The sequence below is a fragment of the Sapajus apella genome, unplaced genomic scaffold (assembly GCF_009761245.1).
Source record: "Sapajus apella isolate SASKATOON/1434 unplaced genomic scaffold, GSC_monkey_1.0 scaffold105, whole genome shotgun sequence".
Classification (NCBI taxonomy): Eukaryota; Metazoa; Chordata; class Mammalia; order Primates; family Cebidae; genus Sapajus; species Sapajus apella.
The window spans coordinates 4,101,884-4,123,939 of record NW_022437045.1 but is presented as its reverse complement, the minus strand read 5'-3'; the positions used below and the strand labels follow the sequence as shown (position 1 = coordinate 4,123,939).

Genomic DNA, 22,056 nt, shown 5'->3' with positions numbered 1-22,056 from the left:
TTCTGAAGGAATCACTAAATATGGAAAGGAAAACCAGTACCAGTCACTGCAAAAACATACCAAATTGTAAAGGCCATCAACACTATGAAGAAACCACATCAACTAACTGGCAAAATAACCAGCTAGCATCATAATAACAGCATCAAATATACACATAACAATATTAACCTTAAATGTAAATGGGCTAAATGCCCCAATTCAAAGATGCAGACTGTCAAATTGGTTAAAGAGTCAAGACCCATCGGTGTGCTGTATTCAAGGAGACCCATCTCATGTACAAAGACACACATAGGCCCCAAACAAAGGGATGGAGGAATATTTACCAAGGAAATGGAAAGAAAAAAAAAAAGCAGGGGTTGTAATCCTACTCTCTGATCCAACAGTCTTTAAACCAACAAAGATAAAAAATGACAAAGGGCATTACATAATGGTAAAGGTATCCATGTAACAAGAAGAGCTAGCTAATCTAAATATATATGCAACCAGTACAGGAACACCCAGATTCATAAAGCAAGTTCTTAGAGATGTACAAAGAGACTTAGACTCCCACACAATAATTGTGTGAGACTGTAACACCCCACTGTCAATATTAGACAGATCAATGAAACAGAAAATTAACAAGGATATTCAGGACTTAAACTCAGCTTTGGACCAAGTGGACCTAATAGACATCTATAGAACTCTCCACCTCAAATCAACAGAATATACAGTCTTCTCAGTACCACATCACACTTATTCTAAAATTGACTACATAATTGGAGTAAAACACTCCTCAGCAAATGCAAAAGAATGGAAATCATAACAAACAGTCTCTCAGATCACAGTACAATCAAATTAGAATTCAGGATTAAGAAACTCACTCAAAACTGTACAACTACATGGAAACTGAACAACCTGCTCCTGAATGACTACTGGGTAAATAATTAAATTAAGGCAAAAATAAATAAGTTCTTTGAAGCCAATGGGAACAATGACATAATGTACCAGAATCTCTGGGACACAGCTAAAGCAGTGTTTAGAGGGAAATTTATAGCACTAAATGCCCACAGGAGAAAGTGGGAAAGATCTAAAATCGACACCCTAACATCACAATTAAAAGAAGTAGAGAAGCAAGAGCAAACAAATTCAAAAGCTAGCAGAAGACAAGAAATAACTAAGATCAGGGCAGAACTGAAGGAGACAGAGACACAGAAAACCTTTCAAAAAAATCAATGAACCCAGGAGCTGGTTTTTTTTTTTTTTGAAAAGATTAACAAAATAGATAGACTGCTAGCCAGACTAATAAAGAAGAAAAGAGAGAAGAATCAAATAGATGCAATAAAAAATGATAAAGGGGATATCACCACTGATCCCACAGAAATGCAAACTACCATCAGAAAATACTATAAACACCTCTATGCAAATAAACTAGAAAATCTAGACGAAATGGATAAATTCCTGGACACATACACCCTCCTAAGACTAAAACAGAGAGAAGTTGAATCCCTGCATAGATCGATAACAAGTTCCGAAACTGAGGCAGTAATAGCCTATTAACCAAAAAAAAGCCCAGGACAAGACGGATTCACAGCCGAATTCTATTAGAGGTACAAAGAGGAGCTGGTACGATTCCTTCTGAAATTACTTCAAACAATAGAGAAAGAGGGACTCCTCCCTAACTCCTTTTATGAGGCCAGCATCATCCTGATACTAAAACCTAGCAGAGACACAACAAAAAAAGAAAATTTCAGGCCAATATCCCTGATGAACATTGATGTGAAAATCCTCAATAAAATAATGGCAAACCAAATCTAGCAGCATATCAAACAGCTTATCTACCACAATCAAGTTGGTTTCATCCATGGGATCCAAGGCTGGCTCAACATATGCAAATCAATAAACAGAATCCATCACATAAACAGAACCAAAGACAAAAACCACATGATTATCTCAATAGATAGAGAAAAGGCGTTTAATAAAATTCAACACCCCTTCATGCTAAAAACTCTCAATAAATTGGATATTGATGGAATGTATCTCAAAATAATAAGAGCTATTTATGACAAACCCACAGCCAATATCATACTGAATGGCAAAAAGCTGGAAGCATTCCCTTTGAAAACCGGCAAAAGACGAGGATACCCTCTCTCAACACCCATATGCAACACAGTATTGGAAGTTCTGGCCAAGGCAGTCAGGCAAGACAAATAAACAAAGGGTACTCAAATAGGTAAAGAGAAAGTAAAATTGTCTCTGTTCACAGATGACACGATTGTATATTTAGAAAAACCCATCGTCTCAGCCCCAAATCCCCTTAAGCTGATAAGCAACTTCAGCAAAGTCTCAGGATACAAAATCAATGTGCAAAAGTCACAAGCCTTCCTATACACCAAAAATAGACAAACAGAGAGCCAAAGCATGAGTGAACTCCCATTAACAACTGCTACAAAGAGAATAAAGTACCTAGAAATACAACTTGCAGGAGATGTGAAGGCACTTTTCATGGAGAACTACAAACCACTGCTCAAGGAAATAAGAGAGGACACAAACAAATGGAAAAACATTCCAGGCTCATGGATAGGAAGAATCAATATTGTGAAAATGGCCATAGTGCCCAAAGTAATTTATAGATTCAATGCTATCCCCATGAAGCTACCATTGACTTTCTTCACAGAATTAGAAAAAACTACTTTAAATTTCATATGGAACCAAAAAAGATCCCAAATAGCTAAGACAATCCTAAGAAAAAAGAACAAAGCTGGAGGCATCACACCACCAGACTTCAAACTAACTCCAAGGCTACAGTAACCAAAACAGCATGGTACTGGTACCAACATAGATATATAGACCAATAGAACAGAACAGAGGCTTCAGAAATTACGCCACACATCTATAACCATCTGATCTTTGACAAACCGGACAAAAACAAACAAGGGGAAAAGGATTCCCTATTTGATAAATGGTGTTGGGAAAACTGGCTAGCCATATGCAGAAAAGTGAAACTGGACCCCTTCTTTACACCTTATACAAAAATTAACTCAAGATGAATTAAACATTTAAACATAAGACCAAAACACACAAAAACGCTAGAAAAAAACCTAGGCAATACCATTCAGGACACAGGCATGGGAAAAATCTTCATGACTAAAACACCAAAAGCAATGACAACAAAAGCCAAAATTGACAAATGGAACCTAATTAAACTAAAGAGCTTCTGCATAGAAAAAGAAAGTATCATTAGAGTGAATAGGCAACCTACAGAACGAGCAAAAAAATTTGCAATCTATCTCTGACAAAGGGCTAATATCCTGAATCTACGTGGAACTTAAACAAATTTACCATCAAAAAGTAGGCAAAGGATATGAACAAACACTACTCAAAAGAAGACATTTATGCAGCCAACAAACATGAAAAAAAGCTCATCATCACTGGTCATTAGAGAAATGCAAATCAAAACCACAATGAGATACCATGTCACGCCAGTTAGAATGGTGATCATTAAAAAGTCAGGAAACAACAGATGCTGAAAAGGATATGGAGAAATAGGAATGTTTTTACATTGTTGGTGGAAGTGTAAATTAGTTCAACCATTGTGAAAGACAGTGTGGCAATTCCTCAAAGATTTAGAACCAGAAATACCATTTGACTCAGTGACCCCATTACTGGGTATATACCCAAAAGTTTATAAATCATTCTAGTATAGAGACACATGCACAGGTATTTTTTATTGCAGCATTGTTCACAATAGCAAAGACTTGAAACCAACCCAAATGCCTATCAATGATAGACTGGATAAAGAAAATGTGGCACATATACACCATGGAATACTATGCACCCATAAAAAAAGATGAGTTAATGTCCTTTGCAGGGACATGGATGAAGCTCGAAACCATCATTCTCAGCAAACTAATATAGGAACAGAAAACCAAACACTACATATTCTTACTCATGAGTTGGATTTGAACAATGAGAACACATGGATTACAGGGAGGGGAACATCCCACACTGGGGCCTGTTGGGAGGTGAGAGAGTAGGGGAGGGATAGCATTAGGAGAAATACCTAATGTAGATGATGACTTGATGGTGCAGCAAACCACCATGGCATGTGTATACCTATGTAAGAAACCTACACGTTCTGCACATATACCCTAGAACTTAAAGTACAATAATAAAAAAAAGAAGAAGAAGAAAAGAGAAATACCCAAGACTGGGAATTTTTTTTTTTTTTTTTTTGAGACGGAGTTTCGCTCTTGTTACCCAGGCTGGAGTGCAATGGCACGATCTCAGCTCACCACAACCTCCGCCTCCTGGGTTCAGGCAATTCTCCTGCCTCAGTCTCCTGAGTAGCTGGGATTACAGGCACGTGCCACCATGCCCAGCTAATTTTTTGTATTTTTAGTAGAGACGGGGTTTCACCATGTTGACCAGGATGGTCTCGATCTCTTGACCTCGTGATCCACCTGCCTTGGCCTCCCAAAGTGCTGGGATTACAGTCTTGAGCCACTGCGCCCGGCCAGACTAGGTAATTTTTAAAGGAAGGAGGTTTAATTGACTCACAGTTCCACATGGCTGGGAGGCCTCAGGAAACTTACAATCATGGCAATAGGTGAAGGGGAACAAAGCTTGGACTTTCTCACATGGTGGCAAAAGAGAGAAGAAGCAGAGCAAAGTGGGAAGAGCCTCTTATAAAACCATTAGATCTTGTGAGAACTCACTCACTATAACTAGAACAGCATGGGGAAAACCACTCCCATGATCCAATCACCTCCCACCTCTTCCTAGACATGTGGGGTTTATGGGAATTACAAATCAAGATAAAATTTGGGTGGGGGCACAAAGCCTAACCATATCAGACACTATCAAACAATCTCATCTAATATGAGAGGAAAAGGGGTTTGCCATAATATAGGACTCTTTGTACTTTTCCCACTTAGGCTCCACCCCTTATAATCATGATCAATGAATATTCATGAATTTACCATTCATATTGGTACCCCTGCACCTTGTAAGTGGACAGAAAAGTATACAGAGAATATGTGCTCCTCCTCTAACCCCAATGTTCCTGAAATTCCCAGGATAAAATTATGTCCTCATTGTAATTATCCTCATCTTCTCAGCTAACATTTTGGGAATTATTTACTCCATGCCCAATGCTACCATTCTATTTTTTATCACATCAGTACTGAGGTGAATTCTTTCCCATTCATAAAACATTCATTCCTTCATATCAACCTCTGGCACTGCTTGGTGTACTAGCTTACATTCTAGTTTCGGGAATGAGGGAGACTAATAATAAATAAAATAATTTAGCAGAGCAGTAAATGCTATTAAATAGAACAGATTATTGTTAGAGAGTGCCATTTATGAGGAGGAATGAAGAAGGGACCACATTAGGAAGACAGTCCTTAGGGTCTCTTTGAAGCAGTGACATTTGAATGGAAACTTGAATGATGAGAAAGACTCTGCTAATAAGCAGAGGGAGTGGCAAGTGTCAAGGAACTGAGGTTGCACGGTACTTGGTGCTCTCTCTCTTCACATTCATGGAACTATCCTTGCATCTCCTCTCTGGGAAGTCCTCTTCCCAAATGCTCTCTTATGCTGATTTTTCACACCCAGGAATATTCAGATGCCCAACTAGTCTACACCCACAAGAGATATCACTGCCTTATTGGCTTTTACAGACCTTATCTTAATATTGCACACTTGACCTTCAAGGGCTTAAAGAAGAAACAGCAATTTAAAGCAAACCTGCATCTTCAGCAGAACCACTGTTGACCATGTTGTCTAATATGTCACTGTCTCTTATCTAAGAATCCATGGGATATACTTGTCACAGAATTTCGTGCCAGGAAACAAAAATTCTTCTAAAGATCTGTTTTCCTTCCTTAACCAATAAATCATAGGTAATCTTTCCTGTTACCCTTTTATTTTGGCTGCCAGGAACCACAAAGCTAAAAGGTAGTATTCCTTTTACAATAACAATCTTATCCAGGTTTTGTGGTACATTCACTATTTCCCCCATTTATTTCTCTTTGTGGTTTCTTATCTTTATTTTGTTTTATTTTTACTGCCTTGTGTGAAAGTGCTTTTATTTAAGCTGCCTCAAACTTTCTGGAAATAGATGAAGTATAAATCATTAATCACAAGTGATTTCTAGACAATCACAAGTAACTTCCTCATTCCAGAATCTGATGTGTCATCCTGGTCTTGATCTCACCCTTTCTGCCACATATCATAATTCAGCTGATCTTCTTTCTTAAACTTTTTCTAATCTTTGGTGGAAGATTAATATTCATATGAATAAAACTGGATAAAAGTCTCCACAACCTCAGTTTTATGGCATATTATAGTATCTTCATGATCTTTATAACACATTTTTATTCTCATCTTATGTACGAATGTGTGTGTGTATATATGTGAATGTATGCATGTATACACGTATGTGTGCATGTATGTATAATTTCCTTCTCTTTCCATATGTTCATTCATGCAGACAAGCTCCAGGATTCTATTCTAAGCTCACCTGATCTCTGCTCTTTTGCCTTTAACACTTTCCTACTATTGTTACCTGGATGTAAAAGACTTTCAAGTTTTATTTGCAGCTCTAGTCATTCCCTTGGGTATGCAGTCCAAATTACCTGGTATCATCTGGACCTCAGAGTTAGAATGAGGCCTTGTAGTTCACTCATACTCCCAATCATGGAATCTCGTCCATGACAACTCTGCCAAGTATTTGTCTACCTCACGTTTTTTCAGTGACAGTAAATTTGCTACCCTTCAAGGCAGCTCACCTAACCAACTGGCTATGACTCTTAAAATTTATTTCCAATAGGATGGCCACATCTCCGTGATGTGTGTCCACTGATTCTAATGCTATTCCTAAGGTAACAGTAAGAGCTAAGGCACATTCAATATGAAATGTGTTCCAGGGGCACTGCACATATTATCTCTCTACAACTCTGCCAGGTGGCTTTATTTTCATTATATCATTGGGGCAATTTAGAATATCTAATCTTTTCCCACGGCTTTTCTCCAAATGGTGAAACACACATATCTTTCAGGGAAACCACTGTCTTCCAGGTTAAGAAAGTACAAATTCTAGCTGGGTGCAATGGCTCATGCCTGTAATCCCAGCACTTTGGGAGGCCGAGGTGGGTGGATCACCTGAGGTCAGGCGTTCAAGACCAGCCTGACCAACATGGAGAAACACCATCTCGTCTAAAAATACAAAATTAGCCGGACATAGTGGTGCATGCCTGTAATCCCAGCAACTCAGGAGGCTGAGGCAGGCGAATAGCTTGAACTGGGCTGGCAGAAGTTGACGTAAGCCGAGATCATGCCATTGCACTCCAACCTGGGCAACAAGAGTGAAACTCTGCCTCAAAAAAAAAAAAAAAAAGAAAAGGAAGTACAAATTCCTCCAACCATGTCTCATACAAATTATTCTGCTTTGTAACAAAATAATTTTTGTTATTCTTGACCTCTAACCATGGTGTTCAGGATAAACTCAAAATAACATTGCAATTGTGACTTGGATACGAAGAACAGAATATAATGATCACCATTCATTCTGATACTATCTGGCTCTACTGACGTAGCCTAAGAGCATACTTGTTGCTTCCTATTTAATCAACTGATATCCCTAAGGCTTTTTAATCAATGGCGTGCTAAACATCCTTTGAGAATTCTTATGGGTATGCCAAACTATTTCCCAGACTGAATTCAATTCATTTCCTCACTAACTTCTTCATCAGTTTGACTTTTCCATGTCTTACCACATCTTTATTTCCCAGACTCGTAGGTTAAAATGCTCCCTGACAGCTTTACACCTCCTCTTACATCTCCTAGATCTTTTTGTTGATCAAGTCTTGAAGGTTCTGACTCAAATATTTTCTCACATCATCATCTTCCCATAGACTGGGCCCTTCGCTGTTTCTCAGGTTAGGCCTCCTCTTCTCCTCTCACCCGGACAGCTGAAACTGTGGTGTTCCCACTTCCCTTCACCACCCCCCTGCATGGACTGATGAAGTGCCTGTCCCATAGCACAGCTCCTACCCTGTAATCCCCTGCTTAGAAGCTTCAGCCGCACTCTTTGCCTGGCAATGAAAATTCCACCTTTTCACTCTGATATTAACAGCTGCCCATATATGTGTTCTTTTTTAGCCTTATCGTCTCATGATTTCCTGTGAGTACTGTATGCTTTCGAAACACTGTGCCACAAAATGGTTTTAATTTTCCTGATTCTGCATCTATCTTTATTTACATTGTCTTTGAGCCTGGAAACCTGTCTTTGTCTGTCAAAATTCTATCTTTCAATAATCCAAGAAAATGTCACAACCTCTATGACACTTTTGCCAGATCCTGGTTTAGCCATTTAAAATTACTTTTATGCTGCTGAGCTCTCACAACATTTTAGTTCTCTCATAGAATATAATAATAATAGACATTTACATGTAGATCTTATCTCTTTATTCTTTAGGCTCCCTCAGACTTGGCCATGTCTTTTTTAATTTTGCTATTCTTAGGTACACAGTAGGGACTGAATTACACAGCACATTAATTAAGAATAAGGAGGTAGGAAACAGAAGACATAAAATTGATGAGTAGCAGAAACGGAAGAAAACTTAGAAATCTAATGCAAACACTTGGAAATTCAGGCCCACACAGGCTGCATTTACCAATGCACAGAAAGACTTTTCTTTCTTTCCTTTGTCACTGCCTGTCTCTAATACAGCTTTTTAGATTGTACCCTCTGAACTCTACTTTCAGGCACACAACTTCTTTCTTTTTCCCTGAAATCTAACCAGACTAGGACTTTCTTGAGGCTAATGGTCAGAAGCCAGCACACCAAGTGCCAAAGTTGATTTTGGTTGCAACTGGCTGCCTGACTGAGTAACTACATTCAGTGATCCTACTAAGCCATAAATCTACATTCTCTTGAAAATAATCTCAGTGGCAATGGGCAGACAACCTTTTCCAAGCTCACTTGTCACTCCCCCAAAGTCTTAATAAATATTTTAGATATTAAGTCACTGCAATGCCCTGTTGCTCAATAAAAAAAAAGCTTATCATACACATTTATTCACTGCCAGTATTTTGAAACAAGACATAAGGATCTTTACATCGCAAAGATAAAATTGATTTTATATACAATGTACTTCAAATAGTTGCATTTAGAAAAAAAAGTTGGGAATGGATTCTTTATCAATATGATTGAATTTCAGTATCACCTACGAGAATTTTAAACTATTTAACATAACCTATGTTAGGTCAAGAAAAGTGCTTCACATTTTTTTCTTCCTGGAATTAACATTTATTTAATGGAATTCTACCTTATGAAACCCTACTTGCATTACTCAGATGTTCAGTCAATGAAATTACTGAATTAATGGGAAAAAAATTACCTTCTTAAGATTAGGTCACATGAATTCATGAAACTGGAAGTGGTTACATAATATAGCAGAGTTACATAATAATGTATTGAATGATATTATACTTTAAGATACAATGAGTTTTTAACTTATTGTCTTGTTTTCTGAGCCCAGGCTTCCTGCTTTTTACCTGACTCTCCTTCTCATCTCATTGGTGCCTCCCCGTCTTTTCTAAAGAATGCATTTTTTCTTCCTGAATATTTGGCTATGATTACACAGGTATCATGTCAGTTGCATCCCATGAATAAAAGGGGAAACACACATAAATACATATACTGACACATAAAATCATCTTTACAAAATGTTACATTTTGAAGATAATTCCAGTGTGGGAAGGATTTCTCTATCAATTGGTTTTCAGTATTTAAAATGATAAGTAAATGTAATTTTCAACTAAATCCATCATTTATATAAACATAGGTGGGTCATTAGACATTCAATTTACTAAAAGTAATTTAGTCTAAAATGTTTCTTCATCAGTGAAAATTGACGTTATGGACTTGAGTAGATGAAGAAAACATAGACTCCAATAGCATGAGTCAAAACTGCCAATATTACTTACTCATAAACTAGCACAGAAATCACAATCATGGCAGATTATTCCTGACTACCAGAAGAAAATGACAGTAAGGTTTTTGTTTTTTTCCTGACAGACTGAACATTTGAGCTCCTGATATGTTTTAAATTTCAGGCAACAAAATTATGTGAATATCCTAAAATTATATAAAATAAGGGTAAACCCCAATTTTTCTGTGAACTATTAGATGTACAAAAAGCAAAGATACTCCTTTCTCCTCAATTTATCTATTTAGAAATACTAATAACAATAATAACAAGAAGAGAGAGAGGAGAAAATCAAATGTCAAGCCTCAAACAGTAGCTAGGGAAAATACTAGTATTCCAATTCATGAAGCATTTTACTCCAATTTACATTGGAGTATTTAATACTCCAATTCACAATACAGTATTCAGTTAATCATAACAGTTTGTAAATTAAATAGGTCATTATATTGCTTTATAGCATGTCTATGCCTTAGTGTCCTAATAAAACACAATTATTTTCCTTTGCTTTTATCTAGTGAGTCTTGATCATACTAAACTCATAGGTCACAGGTAAAATACTGTATGATAGTGCTGACTAGAAATAAATCGAGAAAGAAATAGGCTCAAATCTTACATGAGCATACATTTTTACTTATTAACAGCCCAGCCAAAGGTTTAATGACAAGCATGTTAAATTTAGTGGCTGACAGTTACCTTCAAGTTAATTCATTCGTAATGTTAATATCTTTCATTTCCATAGTTAGTCATATTAACTGCATATTCTTGCCATATTTCTAGAAAGGGTTTGAAGTCTTCACTCTGATCTTATAAATCTTATAAAATCTTTCTAGATCAGGGCGAAGCTAATTGCAAGATTTAGAAATTGCCCTAGTGATTTCAACAAGTTGATATTGAAGATGGTTTTCTTCCTCAAAATTAAATGTATTTTTTTTTTTCATCCAAACTGAGAACTCTGGGTTTTTGGTCAACTCTGGTGTATTACGAACTGATTGTAATCAAAGATGGAACTGCAACAGTATCAGGAAAAAGTCTAAAATATTGCTAGTGCATAGGAAATGTGGACCCTGAAGAAGTGCAGGGATCTCAGTCTCCTTCCTCCTTCGCTCATCCCCTATACCCAGCGTTTTAGAATATCTTACATTATATTACAATGATTACCCTACCCAGGCTAGCCTATAAGTGGTGGGGGGAAAGGCATAGTATAGCTGTAGGTACACATTTTCTTTATTTCAATGAGAAATAATTGGGTGCTGGGGTAGGTTCACGAAGAGGGTTAAGCCCACAGTCTTTGGTTGTTTTGATATTACAGTGGAAGTTGTTAAATCAACCACCAACAGAGCCACTTCCTGCTTTTCTTCCCCTTATCTCTGAGTCTCTGCTTAGCAGCTTTCTTGAACATTAGTGGTAGACTAGGCTCCTAAATGTTGAGATCGATTAGTCTATTGCTAAACCCTAAGGAAATCTTTGCTTATTGCTCCCATGTTGTATTTAGCTATGACTTCAAAGCTTAGAATGACCAGTATTCACCAGATAAAAGAAAAATAAGTCCCATCTCTTCTGATTGCTGTAACACATGACTAGCTCTGCACAGACACCTCTACCTTCAGCACTATGGGGTTCTAGATTAGTGGTGGTTGCTGCTGTTTAATTCAGTGACTTGATCTTTTTAATGTCCCAAATCCATTTCTTACTGATCTTTAAAGATGTGCTAAATGACGTATTTTTGGCCAAAGGCTTAGTGGTGAAATATATATTTATAATTTTTAAATTATACATTCAAGGTAGTGGCCAAATGTAATACACCATGGAATGATTTCTCTGCTAACACCCTGTATGTTTCAATAAATTTGTCCAAAGCTAAGAAAAAAAAAAAATAAAAGAAAAATAAGTTGAAGAACCTTATCTATGTACACCTTCTGGAAAGGGGCCAAAAAATATCACAGAGCCTGGCACATAGTAGGTGCTCAAATATGTTTATAAACAGGTTGGTGAAACAAACTAGTCAGGAAAGGATAACAAGGGAAATACATGGAGAACAACCTCAACATCAATAAGGACCAATTAGTTAAGATAAATACTGGCAAGAAATTAAAACCCCTCAAGCACTTACTGTTTACACAATGTTTCTTTTATCTATTTTGATTTATTAACTCTAGTACAATACTTAACACTTTCATACTGAGTACCAATACATGAAGGATTTTATAGACATAATTTAATCCTTTAACATTCTTAAACTGTCTTCAGTTTTACAGATCATGATACTAAGGCTCAAAGAAGTGAAGGCTACATCTCTGGTTATTTGAATGTAAAATCTGGCTCTTTCCACCAAATTATATTCTCTGCTTTTAAAGTCTCCTTCTTTTAAGGGCAATTTTCCATAAGGTGTTTTTTTTTTTTTTTTTAACCTCATATGAATCAAATCATATGGACTGTTGCTTTTCAAATAGCAAACTTTCAAATATTTACTGATTTTGATTAATTAAATCCTGAAAAATAGAGGAGACTTTAGGGTAATTGGCCATGGACATAGGGTGGTCTACCAAGAGCCAAAATTGACTCATAAAATCTCAAAATTACATGACTTATCATAAATACACCAAAAGCCAGGCTCCCACCTTTCATAGAGACAGGAAATAGAGAAAGTGATAACTTTCACAAATGAGTTTTCACTGGATTTAACTCACTATGCTATTGGGAAGATTCAAGATAATTTTAAAAATGAAATAAACACTCACCTGCTCATTTCATTTATGTTGTAATTTCCCCCAGGCTATGTCTGTTTTACTGTAATGCCATGGCTCTTGAATTATAACCTGTGTATTTCAACAGCCAATCAGCAGTACTGTACTGTGAAAGGCTTGTGACCCAAGATAAGGAAGTAAATATTTGCTTTGTGAACCACATCATTGTCTACAATAGAATTATATTTACTCACACAGGGAATTTTTTTAAATCTCACATACAAAGCTTAAGAAATTCAGAGATTTTATATATTTATTACTCATGCTAGAATACTAAGTATGAAATACTTCTATAATTTCATGAAAAAGCCTGTACATCTAATAAATAGTAGAGTAAAAATTCAAATCCATTTCTATCTGAAGTAGATTTTATTTTCCACCATAGATCATTGCTTCTCCTATAGGGACCTCCCATCACTATAAATTCTGAATTATTCAGTTTTTACTGTATCTGATAAAATGGTACCACTGATGATTATAAAATTTTACACTTTCAGCTGGGCACAGTGGCTCAAGCCTGTAATCCTAGCATTTTGGGAGGCTGAGGTGTGTGGATCACTTGAGCCCAGGAGTTCAAGACCAGCCTGGGCAACATGGCAAAATCCCATCTCTACAAATAATACAAAAATTAGCCTGGTGTCCTGGTACACACCTGTAGTCCCAGCTACTTTGGAGGCTGAGGTGGGAGATCACCTGAACCCAGGGAGGTTGAGGCTATAGTAAGCCATGATTGAGCCACTGCACTCCAGCCTGGGTGAGAGAATGAGACCCTGTCTCAAAAAACAAAATGAAAACATTTATACTTTCTAAATAGTTTAATACCTAAGGACATTATAGATTTTCCAAGCTAGATAATTCAACTTTTGAAACCACATTTGTCAAAAGTTATAGAACTTAAAAAGTCAAAAACAGGAGCTTACAAGGCCAGCGAATCACGTGAAACATCACAGATACAGAACTAATTAAGCTAACAGATTAAATTCTTACTTTTAACGTATTTAAATTTCACCTAGCACTTAAAAGTTGAGGTAAGATATGATTCTAACCTGACATGGTTTTATAACTAAGCTTCACTGATTTCATTCTGATGAGAAATCACAATGAATATCCCTAGGATCTCCATCCACTCCCATCTTTCCTTTCAACCCTTTTATCTCAGAAAAACTCGAAAGTTCTTGCATAAAACATTGGCACCTGGCAAAAACAATCCATGACCATCTGGGAACTCTTCAGGCACAAGCTTCTCATAGTAAGGTGCTTGTGAGCAAACTGTTTACTGATTCAGGACTTCTGAACAGAACTGTAAAAGTTGGAAAACTCAGGCAGGGTAGCAATATGTGATGAATACCCTGGGAGCCCTGATACCCTGGAGGATCCAGCCTTTCTGGTTTAGCCGCAGTGATCTTTGTAGTCTTTGCCACTTGGAGTCTTTGTCACTAAGCATTTTCTTTCCTTGTTTGCTTTTGCCTTTTAAAAAATTAATATTAGTACTCAAACAAATAAGAAAAATGTACCAGTACAGCAGGGGAAACACAGGCTAAAGACTTGAACAAGCCATTCTCAAAGACAAAAACTGCTTATCAGCATGTCAAAAAGTAATCAGTCTTATTGGTAGCCAAAGAAATAAAAGTTTGAAAAATGTTATTTTCACCTATCAAGTTAGCAAAGATTTTTAAAGAATGGCATTATGTTGGCATGAACTGGCTGTTCTAAGCATTGAGCCCAAAGGAGAAACTGCAATAGAGATACACACACAAAATTTAAGCATAAGATCAAAATCCAAAGGTAAAAGAATGGCTAAATAAAGACATCCATAAGGTGAATTATTTTTCAGTCACCAAATCACATAAAAAATATCAATTTTAGTTTCTTAAGAAACAGCAACAAAGGAATGTTAACTTTTATTTAGAAGTATGAAGTTCTAAAACAGCCATCCTAACCTTTTTGGCACCAGGGACCAGTTTCGTCGAAGACAATTTTTCCATGGATGGCAGTGGGGTGGAAGAATAGTTTGGAATGAAACTGTTCAACGTCAGCTCATCAGGCATTAGATTCTCATAAGGAGTGCACAACCTCGATTCCTTGTGTGCACAGTTCACAATAGGGGTCACATTTCTATGAGAATCTAATGCCAGCCGCTGATCTGACCAGAGGAGGAGCTCAGGAGGTAATGCTCACTTACCAGCCACTCACCTCCTGATGTGCTGCTGGGTTCCTAACAGGTCATGGGCTGGTACCCATCTATATAGCCCAGGGGTTGGGGACCCCTGTTCTATAATATGACTCTAATTCTTTTTTTTTTTTTTTTCTTTTGAAACAGAGTCTTGCTCTGTCACCCAGGCTGGAGTGCAGAGGTAAGATCTCAGCTCACTGCAACATCCATTTCCCAGGTTCAAGTGATTCTCCTGCCTCAGCCTCCCGAGTAGCTGGGACTATAGACACTTACCACCATGCCTGGCTAATTTTTGTATTTTTAGCATACACAGGATTACACCATGTTGGCCAGGCTGGTTTCAAACTCCTGACCTCAGGTGATCCACCTGCCTCAGTCTCCCAAAGTGCTGGAATTACAGGCGTGAGCCACTGTGCCCAGCCAATTATGATTCAAATTCTTAAGACAAGGGTACATTTATATAAAGGAAATAAACCTGTGGCAAACTATCCGGTGTTTTCAGTAGCAGTTCTTTAGGTATTGAGATAATTATAAGCACTCAGTACATGCCAGGCACCATGTTCAGTACTTCATATATATTGCATTGTATTTATGTTTGCATTCTTCTTTTATCCCTTTTGTATATCTGAGGAAACTGAAGCTCAGAGAGATTAGTAACTTGCCTACAGCAATTAAGTTATTAAAGGGAGGAGCCACAACACAAGCTAAGGCCAGCTTGACTCAAAATTAGTGCTCATCATATCCATATCAGCCCACAGGTAATTTTGTGTAATAGGGATCTAAAATAAGCAAATATTGCTTTTAAAATTGGGAAACAAATCAGTAATATAATTGTATTAAACACATACATATTCTCAAAATGACAATTCTGAAAATTACTTCCTCCGAAGATGTAGGACTATAAACGTGATTTTTAGGAGCGCAACTAGTGTACTTGGTAAACGGCATAAGCGCTAATTTTAAAAATGCAATTCTTATCTTGGAAGACTTTTGTGAGCCAGGTTGACTGTGAAAAATTTATTAATTTAGGAAAAATTATTTTACACCTGCCCTTGCCAGATACTGTATAGTATACTACAGGTGCTGGCATAATGGCAGAAATAATAGTCTAAACAAATTTCTTTGGAAGTTAAAAAAGTCTCTTTTTTTCAGAGATAAGTGTGGATGGGGAGAGACGGAAGGTGGGAGTATCCATCAAACTCACATTGAAAGTCTTGGCTACCTACTTACCTATAGCAAAGGATTTTTTTAAGGTTTTCTATAAAAATGTATTTGTCTGAGCACCCATGATACTCCCTCGGAAATGTCATATAATTTTAAGCCTCCACAATGCATTCACACTTATACTCTATAGCAATCAGGTGAAATAAAATGCTTTTAATATCACATAGCATTATTCTCATCCTATGGGTATATAGCGGTCCTTCGATTTGCCCATCTCCTTAATGCAGTATTTTCAGTGTTAAGTAAGCAGAGTTGGAGAGTATCAGAAACAGGGTTGTCAGCAGAAATGTGGTTGAATGGATTCCCAGCCCTCTTACCATGGTACCTCATCACCCATGCCTATCTTCCTTTTCCAAGAAAGCCCGTATTTCAGCAAATGGACTTCTGACACAAAGGCGATTATCTCTACACCTTTAGATTAACAAGTAAATTCTTTCTTAGACTTTACTCTGTAAGTCAACCAGAATTTTTATCAATTCAGATTTAAAATTTTCACTTTTGCTTGGCTGTTACAAAAAGATAAAATGGGTAAGAATATGTTTCTCCTTTTCTTCAAAGACGCTGGCCCTCATGGTAGGAAAGGTTAAGGAAGTTTTATTATTATTATTATGCAAAAGTATAAAAAGTTCATAGGAATGATAATGAAGTTAGACCTTAAACATGATGAGTTCAAATAAACTAGAACCTCAGAGGAAGATCCCTACAACCAAAGAGATGCCTATTTGAGAAGGAAATGCTGTTTGCCTTAGAATGAACAGGTCAGTAAATTAACCCTCCTTGTTAATTCCCTTCCATGGGGACTAAACGCCAAGGAGTAGTTGAGGAACTAGAGTAAAAAGGGTTGAAACCAATCAGCATAACAGGCACCTTATGTTGTTTGTTCTGTAAATTAGATGGTTTCCTAATCTTTCAGACTACAGTTTCAGGAGGAAGGATGGGTGCCCATGGCTCTGAGATCAGGTGTCATTGCCATGGAGATTTATCTTATTTAATAAAGAATACCACCCAATCTTCTTCTAATAACAAACACTTGTTTTTTAGTTGCCAAAAACTAAAGAAACTACTTTCCCATGGTCGCTCTAAGTGTAGGTTTCAAAAGATTATAAAAACAAGTCAATAAATTCAGTCTCCCATGAGTGTGCTCATTACTGTTTTAGTTCACGTTAACAGAATTAATGGCTTAACAATAGTAACAACTGGAGGAGGGCAAACCTCTCATTCATTTGTATTAAATCACCTTTTCATTAGATAGGAGTGCTATAATGTATATTTCTCGGAAAATACTTTCAATACAAAAGACTTTAGAAATAAGTACAATATACTTTAAATGTTTCACAGTTTGCACATTATATCGTACATACAGCGTCTAGCAGCTATGAACCGAGGAGGAAAACATTATTTTCCACTGCACTAATAAAAATCAATTCTCACGTCTTCAATTAAATGATTTTCAGAAGGGTTCATCACCCGGAAAACCAGTTGGTATAAACGCCGGAAATGCAGATGGCACCCAGCCTCAGAACTGCTTATTCTACATGGGAACCAAACTAAGATTTCTCTTTATTATTTGGGAAAGCCATCCCACCCTGGAGAGAATCTCGCTGTAAAACAATTTAAGAAAAGAAAGAAAGAAGGAAACAACTCTGAAGCGTGTGAAGTTCTCCAGACAAATCTTACAGTGACTCTTTTAAGGAGATATGCTTGTATGGAAAGGTCAGGGGAGGTCAGCAGAGTTCTGCCAGGAGCCAGGGTCAGTCGTCCCCGGGGGACAGGGGTTCTCCCAGGTGAGCCAGCGTCCCGGGCTCGGCGCGGGGCGCAGGGCGGGTCCCGAACGCAGGGCGGGCGCGCGGGCATCTTTGTGCCCAGGCGACACGGGCTTGTTCTCCCCGGAGCCCAGGGACTCCCGAGGCTGGCGCGGGCTGCCCCGGACGCGACGCCAGCAGCCTCCGGCTCGCGAGGAGCAGCTCCCATCCGCGGCTTCCGAGGCCAGCTCCGTCCCCAACCATCCTCGAGTCCTCCGGCATTTTTCAGGGAGGCAGAGAGGCAGGGAGAAGAGGAGAAAGCGGCCGCGTCTGCACCCAGCCTCTGCCGCAGCACTCGAAGAGGGAGAGCAGGGAGGCTGGCGGGGAGGCAGCGATGAAACTGATTCCATAGGTCACGGAAAGATCATCATCACCTACAGCAAGGGAGGCTCTGATGCGCCCACCCGGGCAGCGGCTCGCGTTTGGTGGGCGTTCCTCCTCCTCGCCCCCTCGGTGGCCGTGAAATCCACCCCTCGCCGCACACGCCAGGACTCCCTTTCCTTTCACTAAGGGGAGGGGAAGGAACAAAAGAGACCCCCACCCCCTACATACACACACACACACACACACACCACACACACCCCTCCGGTATTTCGCCGCTGCTCAAAGGCTTCATTTTTGCAACCTCTACCGCGAACACCTTCCCCACCTGAGCCGTGCATTTCCCAAAGGTGAAGAGAGACGAGGGAGGAGACACAGCAGCCGAGGTGATCGGTGCATTGGACACTGTTGATTGCACGTTCCCCTCGCTCCCAGCCGACCGCACAGAACCCGCAGCCCCTCGCGCCCCTGCGGGGTCTCCGCGCCCACAGCCCGGCCCTCCCGGCCGCCCCCCGCAGGCGCCCGGCTCTCCGCGGGAACTCCGGTACCCGGCCGAGCGTTCGTCCGCCGGCGGGCAGGACACTCGCCCGGTTCCCCGCAGCAGCTGAAGGCGGCGAGCGGACCGCGTCCAGGCAGCGACGCGGGATTCAACTTCCCGGACCCGCGGCGCGGCCCCCGCTCCCGCCCAGGGGGCCGCGACCTCCGCCGAGACCCCCGCGCCCCGCAGCCGCCCCCGCCCGGGCACGGGCTGTCGCGCTCTCCGCCCCCTCCTTCCTTCACCTCCCCCCCACCTTGAAAAAAATCCATCCATTGGTGCAAAGCAGACATTTTGATGTCATTTACTTAGCACCGCTCGGTTTGGAGGCAGCGTCTTACCCGGTCGCCTGGAGGTGTGGGCAGCGCGCCGATGGGTCCGGGGGAGCGGGGCTGGGCGGCTCGGTCCTCTAGCGGAGCCGGTTTGCTGCCATCCGCCCAACTTCAGCACCCAGCGGGCGAGGAGAGAGCGAGAGCGGCGAGGATGCAGGGGAGGGGGAGGGGGAGGAAGGAGGGGTGGGCGGGGAGGGAGCGAGGGCCGCTCGGCAGCGCGCATGCGCCCCGCGGGCCGGCGCAGCCCCTCGCCCCGCGCGGCCGGAGGGGCCGCTTCTCAGCCCCGGCGCGCGGCCGCGAGCGTCCCGGCCCCGCCCCCTCCGCGGGCGGCCCCCGGCCCCGCCCCGCCCCGCGCGCTCGTCTGGGCGCGGCGCCCACAGTGCTGAGGGGCTCGGCCGGGACTGTCTGCTTCGGCGACGCCAGTCCGGAGCGTCGTGGGAGCCCCGGAGCTCCGAGAGCTTCCCTGGGTGACAGCGGCCCTCCGCCCCGGCCCCTGCAACTCCACTCGCCCGCAGCCCGCGCGCTGCTGTCCTGGGCTGCACGGAAGACCCAGGAGCCGGTCTGTGAGGCGCAGCAGCCTGCCTGCCGCGGGTCCCGAAGGAAGCAGTCCCTGCGCGGGGGTTCAGGAAAGTGTGAAGTTAAGCAAGTTTTGCTTCCCGAAGGACTTTATGAACCGTCCTTTACTTTATTGATTTCTTCACCCAGAAAGAAGACCTTTCTCCTAAGAATCAGTGCAGGTGCCTTCTGACCTGGCCCATGCCAGCTGCCTCAGGCACCGGACCACTCGCGGGAGCAGAGTTTTGAGTGGGGAGAAGCCGATGACAAGGCAAGAGTGGTGAATTATTAACGGAGGTGCTGATGCTTGGGGCCTAGAGCATCCTTAGGGGACAGCTTGGTATTTATCAGGTCTGATAATCGTTCTGTGCCCCAGTGGAGCCCAGCCTGATAGGGAGGGAGCTTGGGATACTTAATGCAACCCGAGCGCTAGATTGCATCTCCCGTGATTAGACTGAAGTGTTTGTGCGGAGGAAGTGGAGAAGCAGGGTCTTGCTCTTCAGATACCACATCTGGGGGAAGAGGAGTGAGTTCCTGCAGGAGTGAATGGGCTTTTTTTCTTACACCTAATTAAAACGGATTACTTGTAAATATATGTGTTTTCCCCTTGCTTGTGTGTTCATGTAGGCAGGCATTGTGTTATTTCAGCCTGAACTCTCCTGTGCCTCCACCCTCAGACACTCACCGGTACTTGAGTTAAATGTGTCTCAGGACCTCCTCCAGGGCCTCCTATGGCTTTGAGTACTAGCGTTCTTCAAAGTGTCTTCATTTTGGTTGGATTTTACAAAAGTATTTGCCTTCGTCTTTTCAGGCCAATATAACAAAATACGGTAGACTAGATGGCTTATAAACAAAAGAAACTGGTTTCTCGTGGTTCTGGAGACTGGGAAGTCCAAGATCAAGATGTAGGCAGATTCCTTATTTGGTGAGGGCCCAATGCCCAGCTCATGGACTGCGGACTCCTTGCTGTGTCTTAGTGTGGTGGAAGTGAGCAAGGAATCTCTCTGGGGTCACTTTTATAAGGACACTAGTCCCATTCATGAGGGCCCCACCCTCATGACCTGACCACCTTCCAAAGGTTCCACCTTTTTATAGCATCACCTTGGGGGTTAGAATGTGAACCTATGAATTTTTGAGAGACAAACACATCCAGTATTGGTCTGCAGTGGATAAAGTTAAAAGTTCTTCACCAAAAATGGTTTGAGCAGCATTGAATCCTATATAACTTTCTGATTTAGATCTTTAGTCCTGACCTCTCACAGAACTCTTTTATGTCCTCAACTACCTGTACATCTCCACTTGAGGAATAATTGTCAAAGCTGATATTTATTGAACAATTACTACATGTTAGATACAGATCTAAATTCTCCTCATATTTCTTATTCGTTGTTCACAACAGCGCTGCAAGGTAGATACTATTATCATGGTTAACACACATCTCAAAAGCAGAACTCCAGATATCCACTCCCTACAAACCTGTTCCTCCTCAAATTGTTCTACTCATGTTCAGTCCAAAAATTTAGAAGTTTTGGTGCTTTCTTTCATCCCCACACTCTATTAATTAGTCATGTTTTCTTCACCTCCAAAATACATTCCCAAGTCATCTAGTTTGCTTCCTTTCTATTGCTGTAACCTTAGTCCAAGCTGTTGTCATCTCTCACCTGGGCGAACACAAAAGCCTCCTATTCTATCTGCTCATATCTGTCTTCCACAACCACAAACAACACCCTCCCAAGAACTGAGCGATCTTTTAAAAATAATCAGATTATGTCACGCCCTTTTTAAAAAAAACTCTCAAATGAGTTTTTTCATTGCACTTCAGATACAGTTTGTAATTCTTACCACAGCCTAGAAGGTTCTATATACTATTGCCCCTGCCTAGTTATCTTATACTATGCTCCCATAGACCATGGCTATGTGTGTTTTAGCCATGTAGACCTGCTTCTTTAGGTTTCTTGAAGAAATCTAGCTTGTAGTATTTGCTATTCTTTCTGCTGGGAATCTGCTGCACCAGATCTTTGCATAGTAGACTCCTTAACATCACATAGATGTCTGCAGAAATATCACCACCTCAAAAGGTTTCATCTGACCATCCAATCTAATCTGCCCAGTGAGTTCTTTGAATCCCCTTATCTCATTGTATTTAAAATACTTCACTCTCTGAATCAGTTTGGATTCATTTGTTTGCTTATTCATTCTCCCCAGCTCCTGCTAAAATAAAGAATCTCAAGAGTTTTGCCTTCACTTTTCAGTGTTTTATCTCTAGTGCCCACAGCAATATTTGGCACATAGTATATACTCAGTAAATAGTGAATGGAGGATGGATTGAATAAATAACAAACTTAGAAAAAGTGCTCTTTATTTTTTGCTGATGCTTCTTCTTGAATCCTAATTGC

General features: G+C 40.5%; 1 protein-coding gene across 1 annotated transcript in view; it reads right to left on the bottom strand.

Annotated features, from left to right (window-relative positions):
- Positions 1–19,280, bottom strand: part of RGS17 (regulator of G protein signaling 17) — a 120,696-nt gene extending 101,416 nt beyond the window's left edge. The window contains exon 1 of the mRNA XM_032258807.1: positions 19,115–19,280. The gene's annotated coding sequence lies outside the window, so the exon portion shown is untranslated. The remainder of the gene's footprint in view (positions 1–19,114) is intronic.
- Positions 19,281–22,056: the final 2,776 nt, after the last annotated feature.